The sequence below is a fragment of the Lutra lutra genome, chromosome 9 (assembly GCF_902655055.1).
Source record: "Lutra lutra chromosome 9, mLutLut1.2, whole genome shotgun sequence".
In the NCBI taxonomy this organism is placed as follows: domain Eukaryota; kingdom Metazoa; phylum Chordata; class Mammalia; order Carnivora; family Mustelidae; genus Lutra; species Lutra lutra.
In genome coordinates this window covers 124,418,724-124,432,686 of record NC_062286.1, presented here as the reverse complement: position 1 = coordinate 124,432,686, position 13,963 = coordinate 124,418,724, and the positions used below count along the sequence as shown (strand labels likewise).

Sequence of the window (13,963 nt, the reverse complement as noted above, 5' to 3'; positions counted from 1 at the left end):
GAACATTTAAGGTCATTTTTAGCAACCATCAAATATGCAACCATCAAATATGCAATATAACATTATTAACTGTAGTCACCGTGCTGTACATTATATCCCCAGGACTTACTTATTTTATAACTGAAAGTTTATACCTTTTGATGATCTCACTTATATGTGGAACCTTAAAATCTGAGCTCATGCAGAGACCACGCAAATACAGAGAACCCAGGTTGTGATTCCTCACATGCCCAAATACACAGATGGAAGCTGAGCTGAAGGAACAAGCTGGGCTCTTCTTCAAGTGACTTGTTTGCCCCCCCAAATAGATTGTACCCCATCCAGTCTCTCACTATAGTTTAACTAGGTATGTAAATTACACAATAATTACACAAAATAAATAGTAAAATACACTATAACACGACAATTAGGTGTGTAAATTACACAACAACACAACCAGGACTCTTTGGGGAGGAAAAGGGTGCTCTGTTAAACTTTACACTGGGACTGCAGATGTGAATTGGACAGTCACAAGTCATTCATCATGATCATCTGTTTGATCATCTAACTTAAAACCAGTAGTCATGCAGCACCTGGATGGCTCAGTTGGTTAAGCATCTGACTCTTGACTTCAGCTCAGGTCATGATCTCAGGGTCATGAGATCAAGCCCTATATCGGGCTCTTTGCTCAGCATGGAGTCTGCTTGAGATTCTCTCTGCCCCTCTCCTTCTGCCCCTTCCCCTGCTCACTCTGTCTCTCAGATAAATAAATAAATAAAATCTTTAAAAGACAAAAACAGCAGAAAAGACCAGCCACCGTGCTGACTTTGGTCACACAGCTTTCAGTGTTTTTCAAGTTCAAAGCTTCAGCTCCCAGCAAAAGAAGAGCAAAGGCTCTCTCTGATCCAATTTATTTTTAATTGTATCAGAACATTTTCAACTCAGTGTTGCACATAGGTTTCCTGGAAGGCTATGTCAATATACTGTGAAACATCTGGATCTTTGGGTATTAGGATGTTGGAATATAATGAGCAGTTTTCGTCCCAAATCTTTAGAATCATGAAGATAAACCGATTGTTTTCGATTCAGGGAACTTAACTGCCAGCTTCAATTAGCCTGGGTTCTTTAATATATTCTTTTTCTAACATAGCAGGCAACTTCAATAAATTATTATTTATAGAGTACTTATTAAAATGCTACAGGGAAATCGTTCCTGGAAACATCTCACTGTATAACTGTAAATGATCAAGCCCTTACTTGCTGATTGAGTGTTTGAGGACTGAAGTCAGATCACAGGATCACAGCTACTCATGCCTAAAGACCTCAGAGAGCACCCATGCCAACTCTGCATCCAGTCCCTGAACCCTTTCAACAACATTTCTGCCATGGAGACACCCAGGAAATATTTGATGTCTTGGTGATGGAGGGACTCCTTCCTGCCCAAAGTAGCTCTTTCCTTTGCTGGATGACTTTGCCAGCTCAAAAAAAAAAAAAAAAAAAAAAAAAATCTTTCCTGGTTTTAAGTGGAAATCTGCTTCCCAAATTTCCAGGCATTGAGCCCCATTCTCCAATATGGATTCATTCTGTGACAAAATGAATCTCTTTCAGCCCCTCTCTGCTCTCACAGCATGAGAGGTACTACAGACGGGCATCATCTGAACCAGTATGAAGCAAGCACAGCCCATGAAGTGACAGCACATCAAAGTGGCTTAGCCCATACACTAGGGCCAATGTGCCTGAGTTTGAATCCTGGCCCAGCTGTCAGGAGGCAAGGCATTTAACCTTGCAGGATCATAGTTTTCCCATCTGTAAAATGGGGACCTTTCCTGGGTATCTACTTTAGGCATTCTTGAAAGATAGGAGGTGGTGTATATAAAGTGCTTAGAATAGTGTCTCCTGGTGATGTAAACTCTACATAGTTATTATCACATATAGTCCTAGCAAACAGAGTCTGGAAATCATCTTTCAGTTGTTAAGATCAGGACTCAGTGGGTCAGGAGTTAGTACAGGGCACTTGGCGACCCTAAATGCAGCCTTCTCAAAATACCCCATCAAGCATTCCTAGTTCTTTGACTTGAATGCTGAGTTCCCTTTTGGAGGGAATAAATCCTAGTAATTAAGAGTCAGGGCCTGGGAAATTGTATTCAACACTGGATATACATTAAATTGATTGGACAGGTCTGTTTATTTTTTAATAGCAATGAAATAAGAATTACTGAGGGATCAGAAATGGATATTTCCTCAAAGCTCCTCAGGAAATGTTAATGTGCAGTCAGATTAAGAATAATAGATTTAAAGTGAGTCTTAATGAGTGAGAATCTGGGTTCCTTCAATAACTAGCTGCACAACTTTGGGGGAACATCATATTCTCTTCAGGGCTCTGTTTTCACATCTGTAAAATGGAAATACAAATAAAAGAATTTCCTTCCTCATAAAGTTGCAATGGCACTTAAGTGAAATAGCACATATAGAGAGAAGAGTACTCAGTGGGTATTTGTTCTGTTTATCTCCCCTGAATAAGTATTTCCTATTTTTAATTCTCATCCTTTCTCCATCTATCACCTTTGCCTCAACCTGCTAGCAGGTGTCAAAGCGTGCTGAGCACCATCTTGGCTAGAGGTACAACCCAAGGGCCTAGGTGCTAGGATCTATCAAGAAACCCTTTCCAACATGGGTACACCTTAGACTGATGGTGGCCCAGTTTTGTTTTTGTTGTTGTTATTGTTGTTGTTGTTTGTTTGCTTGCTTTGTTTTGTTCTTTGAGTAATTAATAATGACTTGCATTGACAGAGCATTGGAATAGACTTGAGTCCCAGAGCACTCAGAAGAGATCACAGCAAACTTATTATCGTAGGCTATGGCTTATATCAGCATTTGACTCATCTGGGTAGTACTGCTCCAAGATTGGTAGAAGTGCTCTATGTACCTGCTACTCAAACTGGGGAACCTAATCCAGCAGCATGGGCATCAGCTGTGAACTTGTTAGAACTGCAAAATCACTGGTCTTAGCTCAGACCCGCTGAATCACAAAGAGAATAGTTAACAGAACCCCCCTGGTGACCTGTGGGCACATTAAGTTTAGGAAGTATTGTTCTTCATCAGCATTAAGAGGAATTCATCCCCAAGGTTTGTGAAATTTTCCAGAAACAACCTTCATTCTTTTGCCACCAAAAATTGATGCCTAGATAAAGCTCTTAACATCCCCTTGAATCAAAGCTCTCTAAATGAGTAGCTTCTCTCCATCTCTTCACCATCCTGTGTCACTGGTTTAGCATTTATATAAATGCCTTCTTTGAGTTATTTTCTGGCTTGGACTTTCTACCCGATCCTTGGTCCTTGTTGAGAAACAACAATTATCCTGATATTTGGCGTAAGGGGGGCTTCCCAAGACCAGTTCCCTATGCTAGTCATAGAATGAGGGTATGCTGCTAGCTCTTCTGGCTTTCCTCACTGATTGACATTCCTTCTCTATGATGTTCCTCTCTGTAGGCACACCACATTTAGAAAGTTAGGGGGTGTTGGAGCCTGAATTCACATAGAAACAAAGAGGAGTCTGGCCTCAGGGAATATGTGCTAAAGGCTTTCACTGAACAAAAAATACCCAGAGCAAAGTCAGAGAATTGTTTGCCCCAATTATCATTTGGCTTGACATTGTCATCAATACATAATGAAATCCCTGATTTCACTGGATTTCAAATAACTGGAGAAAAGACGGAGAGAGACTAATGAATAAAAACCTGAGGTAAGTTTTGGAGTGTAAGAAGCCAGCCATTGTGCTGGACAATGTAGATCCCAAAGCAAACAAAACCAAATCCTACCTCCAGCTCTCATCCTTGGCCCTTGTGGAACTTAAACCTTCAAGGAAAAGAGACATCATGAATCAAATAACCACAAAAGTATACGTGGCATCATAACAGTGATCAACATGCATCAGAGAGAGGTATCAGCATCCTAAGAACACAAAAAAAAGAGACGGCTCTATTCAGGATGTCTCCTCTAAAGAAGCGACAAAACTGGGGGGTGGTAGGGTTCAACAGACCAAGGCCAAGGTGGGTGTGACAGGGAGGGGTGGCCCAGCTGGTGCTAATGTCCCATGACCAGGGAAATCAGGGCCCCTTGAGGAACTGAAAGAAGCTGGAGTGAGAGGAGCCCCGAGGAAGGAGGAAGCAGAGAGATGTCTGGGAAGCTAAGGCCAGAGTAATTAATGGTGGGTACGTTTTAGTCCTCATTCTGAGAGCACTGGGAAGAAATGAAGGGGGCAACAAGACGGTATCTGTGTTCCTACACTGGTGACCTTTTGGCCAATATGGAGGACAGATTGGAGAGTGACAAGAAAGGATGTGTGGAGCAGACCAGCTAGGATTGCATCACAGCCCCCAGGGTGGGGTCCTGGTGCCTGAGCTGTGGAGGTGGTGGGGGCAGTGGAGAGAAGTGGGGTGTTCCTAGGGGTAGGTGGTAGAATCGAAAGCACTCAGGTTGGGTTGGTGGGCAGGAGTAGGGGAGAGGGAGGTGTTAAGCATGACAGTTTGCAGAACTTCCTGGGTGCTGCTCTCTTGACTAAGTAAGGCAGGGAGTGCTGGACAGTCATCAGATGGGGAGGTTGGCTGGGGAGGTCATGAGTTGGATTTTTGAACATTGTGAGTTGGACGCCTTCCCTGACCTCCCAGACAAAGATACGCAAGACTGGAGTTTGGATGGGAGTTCTGGGCTGGAGGAGAATATTTTACAATAATAATTTTAAAAGTAGAAATAACAAATGTTACCATTTATTGAATACTTGCTCGGTGCCAAAGCTAACCATCTATTATCTAATTTAATTTTGCAGGACTCCATGAAATGACTGAACATCCCCGTGTAGCAGATGAGGAAGAGGAGGCCCAGAGACAACATAGCGTCCAAGCTCCTACCCACTGTGTCACACTGCCCCCTGCTGAGCGCCTACTAAGTGCCAGGCTCTAGAAAAGAGTGGTGTTTGAGACATTCCAAGGAGCTTCTGTTTGCGTCAGGTAAGTGCATGGATTTGTGTGTCTCCCATAGAAAACTGGGGAGGAGAGGCCAAGAGGTAGGGATTCCTACCATTTGTCATTTATACTGTCACTCATCCACAAGCCACACCCCTCTTGTATTCACATGCCCAGGTACAGGGCACACCTGTGCACAACTTTCTCCCTAGTCTTCTTTCTAAACTTTTCAACAAGAGCAATTTGTTTTGTTTTGTTTTGTTTTTGGTCCCTGGTTTCAGGTGGCCCATGGACAGGTAAGTTAAATAAGAAGAATTTCACCATGCATCCACCAGGCAAAACACCCCATTGGGCTTCAATTTCAGGGTTTCAGACCACAGGAGGGGGTCTGGGAGGCAGCCCAACACTGCTCTCCTTTTGTAAGATACCCTAAGGTCCTTATTTGCTGTAAGCTGCTTCTTCTGGGTACCTGTCTGGGCATTTTTCTGATGATGACAAGAATGACATACTCCCCTAACTAGCTCTGAAGTGGATATACACTCACCACAGCAGCTAAAGAAAGCATATTGATACAAAATGACCCCTTCAAGCATACTCTGCTTTTGCCCTGAAGTTGAACATAGCATGGAAGAATTTCACTGCTTCTGTTACCCAGAAGAGCTTGAGATTTGAAACTGGGAACTTTTCCATAGTTTACGTGGAACAGAGTATACAGATCAGTACTGAAAACATAAATCACTCTTAAACCCTTATTTCTTATAATTCTGGTAACAATAGTCTAGTTAGAACTTAAGAAATTCTGCCTGTGTGTCTTGTGTGTGTCTGCCTCTGCGTGTGTGTGTGTGTGTGTGTATGTGTGTGTGTGTACTGAAAAATAAATACATTTCAAGTGATCCACTTGGGATTTAACTAAAATTCAATTTTATCTATTGTCAAGTGTGTTTTTACTCTTTGAAATACTACCAATCTAATTTTTTTAAAATCTGTTTAGGATTAGTGCCAGTGATGATAATTAATGCCGATTCTGTCGTGCAGTGAGAAATCTCAAGCATGGATCTGTTACTGTGTTTTACTTTTATACACCCTATAAAACTTTTTTCTCTTGTACAGAGTCATGCTTTTCATATTTCATAATTTTCCTTAAACTTAAATCCCAGATCATAAAAGAAGTGATACTTGGATTATCCGGCATGAGGCAATTCAGAACAATGCCACATTTGAGCAGATAATCAATCTTATCCTCAGGGACTGTCAGAAGTTATTGGCCCTCGGCAAACAACTGAGAATACGTAAACCCCAGCCCAGAGAGAAGCATATCACTTTGAGCATATTTTTTCCAGAAATATTATTATGATTTATTTTTACTGAGAGAGTAAAATATATTCATTATAAGTCGTTTGACTATTAGGGGGAACAGAAAACAGACCGTTTGCAAGGAGGTAGGGAAATAACTTTGGCAGTTGGGGTTGTGGCATCCCAAAGCAGAGTTCCGGATAACTCATGTCCCCCCACGATCATATAATTGTCCACATGTTAGTGTGCAGTGCTGGTAATTACAGCAAACCAAAGTTAAAAACAATTCTAAGAATTTCTAGATTTCTACCTGAGGCAGTTCCTTCATCTGTGCCCTGGATGACATTCATTTCCGCTTTTCCACTAACTTTGCACTCTCTGGACTGTGGATCTTTCCAGAATATCGTTTGCTCAACTTTCTTTACTCTTAAAAAAAGAATCTTCCTTGATTTTACTTCCGCCTTAACTCTTGCTGCATGCCCTCTGTTAGCAGCAACATTTCTCAGAAAGTTGTCTGCTCCACTGATCTCCACTTTCTAACACAACTCACTTCTCCAGACGTGCCAAATCTGGCTTTGATTCTTATCAGTCCAGGAGATAGCCTCTTTTCAATGCCATGAGAGGCCCCACACCACTACATAAAATGGACCCCTTTGATCTCTTTTTCATTTGTTTACTCATTCTTGTATTTATTGAATGCCTGCTACTTACCCAAGTTCTGTTCCCGGTACTGAGGACACAGCAGTGAAGAAAACTGACAAGAACTCCTGTTTCTTTGCACGTCACCATTATAGAGGAGGTTACAGATAATAAACTCAAAAAGTAAAGTTGAATAGTCTGATCACTCACCAGACTTGAACTAACTTGACCATTTCCTGTTTGGGACAGTCTTGGCTTGTGTGATCCAGCACTCTTGCTTCTCCTCTTCCCAATCTGATCCATTTTTTCTTCCTTCAGTCCTCTTTGTCAACCCTTTTTCCTTTTTGGTTGGTTACTCCGTATTGGAGTCCTTCAGGATTTTGCTTTAACTTATTTCTTTGTATTCTTTTCATTCATTTATTTGACCCTCATTTGTGTATGTTCTATTATATTCCTAGGTGATTTTTTAAATAGGTTATTCCCCATTGTTTTAACCACCATTAGATCCCAGTGATGCTAAAAGTGATGAATCGAAACCCAGAGATGGGTTTATTGTAAAGCTAAAGAGGTTGTAGTTATGCCATGCTGCTCTTCATGGGCCTCTGTGAGTGTTGCAAGCTTCCAGGGAATGTACAATGTTTCAGGTGTGGAGGGAAATAAAAGTTACAACCAGGGACCATTTCCTTGGAAACATTCCTGGCATATTGCCTAAAGAAATCTCAGAAGGAAAGAAACTGAATCTTCGTGATTACGGTAATTTTGTTGTGACTTCTTTTCCCACTCTAGATAAATACTACCTTTTATACCTAAGCTTGTGCTTGTAATTCTGTTCATTTGTTTCTGAAAGATGGTCCCCCAAATTGCATAATCTTCAGGCCCCATAAAAGTTGGATTCCTCTCTGTCCAGAGCTCACCCCTCTTCTGAAGCCATTAGTGCCAAACAAAGTCTTTTTAAGTTTCTACTTATTCCATCATTAGCCTCTCATCCATATTCTAGAATTCCTTTCTTTCTTACTAGATTATGGAGTATCTGTCTCCCTAGTCTTTCCAATCAGAGTGAACCTCCCAGTTTTCCTCTCTTTTGTCAGCCAAATACCTTCTTCACAATGTAACCGATGTAAAATTTTTATAAACAGAAATCATCTGTGCTACTTGCATCTTGGTATTCTTCATTCTTCCTTGTTCTTAGAATCCATGGATTTATATTCGATCCAGTATTTTTAACTCTACACCCACATGCCATAGGATCTCACCCATGCTTACATCCCCATTTTCATTCCTGCCTTCCTTTCTATGAACCAGTAGCCCTTTTCTCATTTCCTTCCACAGATAGCACTCCTCCATCAGCACTGTGCTGCATGACCTTTTCACTTGTTGGGATTCTCTTATCCAAGATTTTTCAGCCGGCTAACTCTTAAGGTCTTGCCTAAACATCTTCGCTTTAGAGAATCCCTCAGCCCCTAGAGGGATTATTGCTTCACTAAAGAGATATGGGATAGGGAAGAGGTGAGTTACACCCAGTGAAGGATCAGGTTGCCATTGCCACAAGGAGGTGTATGAGTCCAAGGTAGAAAGACTAAAATAAAAATGATGCAGACTGCTGTGTTTTTATCATGTCCTATTTCTTCTTCATCTGCTACATATAGCTCAATGACTGCGGTCTTACCAGTGGAGTGTAAGCGGTTCAGGTCTGGCCCCATGCAATCCTCCATGCTTGTTCTTTCTTCCCTTGTCTTCCGGCAGGATGCAGGGGATCTAGCGTAGGGCTCTGAAGCCCTAGACCTGCATGGAGATACCCACTTGCCCTTTTGATGATAAAGAAACAACCTTCACTAGATTTAAGCCTGTGGGATGTGGGAGCTTGTTTTTACTGCCATTAGTATCACTTACTGTCATCCCTCAAACAGCAAATTCAGAAATGAGCATCCACTATGTGTCCTCATCCCCAAGCCATTTCACTTTCTATCCTATTTTTAACTTTCCATACCCCCACATGGATATGGAGTGGCCAAAAGAGTTTGCTTGGAAGGCCCATTGGACTGTAGCCCCTGCAGGAATCTCAAGATTCAAAGGATTATTCATTTTGACGAGCAATAGACATAGTAGTTAAAAGCTGGGGCTTCAGAATCTTTCAAAAGTCGACTTACTGCATTATGGCCTAAATGTATGCACATTCTTTGTCCTTTCTTTTGTAGTCCCTCCCCTTGTCAACTCTGGGTTCAACCATGTGACTTCCTTGGTTATGGAGTTGTTTGCAGACCTGACGCAAGCAGCATCTTGAAAAGCACATTCATGTTTCTCCTTTCTCCTTCCTCTTGCCTAAGTGGGCTTCTTCATTTTCACACTTCTTCCTTGCCATAAGAATGTGCTATTCTAAGCTCCTAGAGGAATGTGAGAGATTCACGGAGAAAAGTCAAGGTCATCTTAGATGACTTGACAGCTAGCTGACTCCCCTACCGGAAAAAAGAGAGAGAGATAGAGAGAGAAATACCAGCCAAGATCAGCAGCCACCTATCTAGCTCCCAGTTGTCTTCAGAGACATGAGTGAGACCAGAAGAGTGTAGCCTACTCGAACCTCATTAACAATAAATGGTTACTGTTTTGAGCCATTAAATTTGGTGGCTTGTTTCAGAGTATTATGGAGGTTATAGATCAGTGTAAAATAGGTCAAAGTAAGAATGCCAGGGCTGACATTTGTTAGCTCTGGGACCTTTGGCCAGTTACTTAATGTCTCTGTGCCTCAATTTTTGCATCCAATAAATGGGATATAGTGCTGTTTGTTTCAAAAGATAATTTTGAAGAGTGATCAAGGTGATAGATGAAAAACACAAAGCTTAGTTATTCATGTGTTGATTCAGTCAGTAAATCTTAGGATGAAGAGGAGAGGTGAAGGAAAATGAGAAGGGGAAAATAGAAGGACAGCGAAGTCTTTTGTAAGTCAAGAATTTGGATTCACATTGTCTGCTCAGCATTTTGGGTATCTAAGAGGCAAAAAAAAAATGCATAGAAGAAATAAAAACTGAAAGACAGCCCACTCGTTCATCACTCCAAATAAACTAAATTTTTTATTTTTATAAGATACGTACACTTAGCCCAAGTGTGTTCAGTCCCTTAGAAGATTTGTATACTTAGTCCTTGGGAGCTCAGTCCCTTGGAAGATATTCTTCACCAAATCTTGCTTTAATATTTTACCTTTGATATTTATCAGAGATTTTTTTAATCAAATAACCATTTAAAAACCACTTTTGTCTTGGCTTCAATGTTGCTATGAGTATTTTTCATTCTGCCCATCAAGACCCCCATTAGAAGTTATCGTGTAACATGTTTCTTTTAAAAGATAGCAAAATACAGAGAATGAAATGGAACCCATCATCCATCATTTCCCCTTAGGAATCAATCTGGGTCCTCCTTTCTGACAGACCTTTCTTTCTTTTTTTTTTTTTATTTAATAAACATATATATATATATATATATTTTTTTTTTTACAGCTTTATAAACATATATTTTTATCCCCAGGGGTACAGGTCTGCGAATCGCCAGGTTTACACACTTCACAACACTCACCATAGCACATACCCTCCCCAATATCCATAACCCCACCCCCCCTCTCCCAACCCCCCTCCCCCCATCAACCCTCAGTTTGTTTTGTGAGATTAAGAGTCACTTATGGTTTCTCTCCCTCCCAATCCCATCTTGTTTCATTTATTCTTCTCCTACCCCCTCAACCCCCCATGTTGCATCTCCTCTCCCTCATATCAGGGAGATCATATGATAGTTGTCTTTCTCCGATTGACTTATTTCACTAAGCATGATACCCTCTAGTTCCATCCACGTCGTCGCAAATGGCAAGATTTCATTTCTTTTGATGGCTGCATAGTATTCCATTGTGTATATATACCACATCTTCTTTATCCATTCAGACAGACCTTTCTTTTAACCCCAACCACCAGGAAGCTCAAATAAATTTCTCATCATAACAAATACATTACTCTTAAGTTTAGCATATTCATTTAAGTCTCCAAAGATTCTGGATCCTTATGAATATATCTCTAATGCTCTTTCTTACATGCCATATGATTCAGCCACCTCAAGTCACGCATAAGCAAATGGGCCTTTTCTCATGCATGATGACAGTCTAGAACCAAATGTCCACCAACATTTGTAAAATCTAGACCAGAAGCTATTTCCTAAGGGCCTCAGCTCAAACTCTGAAACCTGTTTTATGGTCTCTCAGCCTTAGTTTTGGAAAAATCATCAGGTTGCTAACTGCTTTGGCGATCATAAAACAAAGTTTGCTCCCAAACAGAGGAAAAGGCTCTAAGAAGGAGAAACTTGTTCACAGAACACAGAGTGAGAAAGGCCCCTCAGAAGCTTTGCTGGCATGAGTCCCAAGCTCATGTTACCAGGAATATTTACATTAAAAATATATCTCCAGTTTGACCAGCAGCTCTGAGGTCAAGCTCAAAATCCTGCCTGGGAGTTCTTTGGTTTTATTACCATTTGTCAGCTCAAGCTTTGGCTATGATTTCCCTGCTTTCTGAGGCATGAAGGCAAATAGAGCAGAGTAAGGGCTGGAAATAGCAGCCTTGCTAGTGTGAGGCGGGGATGAGGGGCTTCTGAGGTTTTCAGCAGGAAGGGTCTGGTTGAAGCTATGGTGGCCAAGAACTTTTCTTTTATGTACTGGCCTTTTTATAGGCAAGGAAATGCCTACCAGGAGGTTAGTAGGACTGTATCTTGCCTCCCTTTCTGAGACATGCTTCTAGAGATAAACTTATTTGGTCCCCTTTCTCCACTCTCCTGGAACCCCCTGAGAGGCCTTGACAGCTTCAGGAGTGAGAGGGAGAGATTTATGCAGTCTCCATTGTAATTATAGCTATAATTATGATTTTGCTAGGTTGCTACTCAATCTTAGATATTTTATCCTGAGCTTGACATGGCTAAACACCTGTCAGGGAAGGATGTAAAATATAATCTTATTATTCACATTATTTTGTTTTAAAACAGTTATAGGTCTACGTTTAAAGAAAAAATAAATGAATAAGCAATTCCAGTTTCAGTCTGTCTCAGTAACAACACCAGCCAAAGCAATTCCATGAGAGACCACATAGTACAGAAGAAAAAGATCATGGTCACACAGACCTGGAGTTAAAGAATATCATCACATTGCAGCAACATATAAATAAAGTTTCAGGGCTCACCCACATTTCCAGTCCTGGTTCTGAACATCTTATCCCCAATCATGCTTCATATTTTACTCAGTGAAGCTTTCAGGCTTCTTAGCAGATTGCTTTTTCACCAGTATTAGTCACCTTTGCAGTTTGGTCTTGACTTTAGGCACTAATGACATTTTTACCTTCCACTGCTGCATTTAGATCTATTTTCCAGCTCATTGATTCTCTCTTCAGCTGTGTCTATTCTGGTACTTCATTTGTTCACTGAGGCATTTTTGAAAATTTGCTTTCTGTATTTTTTTCAAGAAGTATTTTTGATCCTTTTGCAAATATCTTATTTTTATACCATATTTTCATTATGCATTCTACAATGTCATTTAATCTTTAATAACATTTGATGTTATTTTATAGAATATTTCAGATTATCTTAGTTCCTTCAAATCTTAGAGTTGTGTGTATGTGTGTATATTGACTCATTGACTCTTCCTTATGAATTTTTCGGCTGACTCCTGGTTCTGCCCCTACTCTGGGCATCTCATAGGTAAAACATATCCAGGGTGCCTGGGTGGCTCAGTTGGTTAAGCTTCTGCCTCTTGGTTTTGGCTCAAGCCCTGATCTCATAGGTCATGGGCTCAAGTCCCATGTTGGGCTCTATGCTCAATGTGGACTTGGCTTGGTATTCTCTCACTCCTCTCCCTCTGCCTCTCCCCCATGCTCATGGTCTCTCTCTCTCTTTCTCTCTCTCTCTCTCAGATAAATGAATCTTGGGGCGGGTGGGGAGGAAGAACACATCCACTCTGGGTGGTAATAAGGAGACAGAAAGCAATGCACAGACAACAGACCACCTAGATACTTTCAGTTCCAGGGTATCCTTCCCATAGAAAGCAAGGAGTCTTTCATTTTGCAACAATTCCTCTGGTCAATCACATTGATGAGTTGAAGATAGAATAGAATGTGGATGTGTGACTAATGCCTACATACTCTTAAGATAGCCAGAGAAATAATGAACAAACAGTACCAGCAGCTTTTTAGAGCAGATTGCCTCAAATTAATTCTTTTTTTTTAAAGATTTTATTTATTTATTTGACAGACAGAGATCACAAGCAGACAGAGAGGCAGGCAGAGAGAGAGGAAGGGAAGCAGGCTCCCCGCTGAGCAGAGAGCCCGATGCGGGGCTCGATCCCAGTACCCTGAGATCATGACCTGAGCCGAAGGCAGCGGCTTAACCCACTGAGCCACCCAGGCGCCCCTCAAATTAATTCTTATTAACAGAAATCACCATCTCACCCCTTGGTGTGCACCAGAGACTCTTCCCCAGTTTATCCTCCAGGGGGCGCTCACCAGACTGCAAGTGTCTCTTCCTTCCATCATACTGATGGATGGATGGTAGGAAACCTACTCCACTGTTTCCAAATATAAGGAAACTAAGGGTCAGAACAGTGAAGTAATTTCTCAAGGTCACATAAGTAAGTAGAAGAGTTACTTTTTCATCCAGGAAACTTTCTGATTCCAGGGTCTATGTTTATTTTCCCCACAGGACAAGTCAAAGGAGAATGGACACATAAGTCTACTGGATTAGAGGCTTTCCCTAAAATGCATAATAAAGGCAAGCTCACTCTATGTCTTTTATTCTATGTTAAAAATTAATATGAATCTTGTATATTAATTCATAAAATTTGGTGTTAGTTTTAAAGTGAAAATGAGGTTTCATATTTTGAGTTAAATTACCTAGTTACCTAATTTTAATCCCTCTGTAGGCATTTCTCTCCCTCTTGTTGAGGCCTTGGCTAGCTGTCCACTAAGAATCCATGCTCCCTCACCATGAAAGTGCTGTGGTGGGAATGTGGCTACCTGATCAGGAACGAAACTTCCTGGCCCTTTTTGGGTAATATGACAAAGTTACTTATATCCAATGAGATA

The 13,963-nt window shown here is 41.1% G+C and overlaps 1 long non-coding RNA gene across 1 annotated transcript; it reads left to right on the top strand.

Moving 5' to 3' along the window:
- Window positions 1-4,812: 4,812 nt before the first annotated feature.
- LOC125108212 (uncharacterized) lies at window positions 4,813-13,663 on the top strand. The gene is made up of 2 exons (XR_007129841.1): window positions 4,813-4,985; window positions 13,581-13,663. It is a non-coding gene; the product is annotated as an uncharacterized LOC125108212 (long non-coding RNA).
- Window positions 13,664-13,963: the final 300 nt, after the last annotated feature.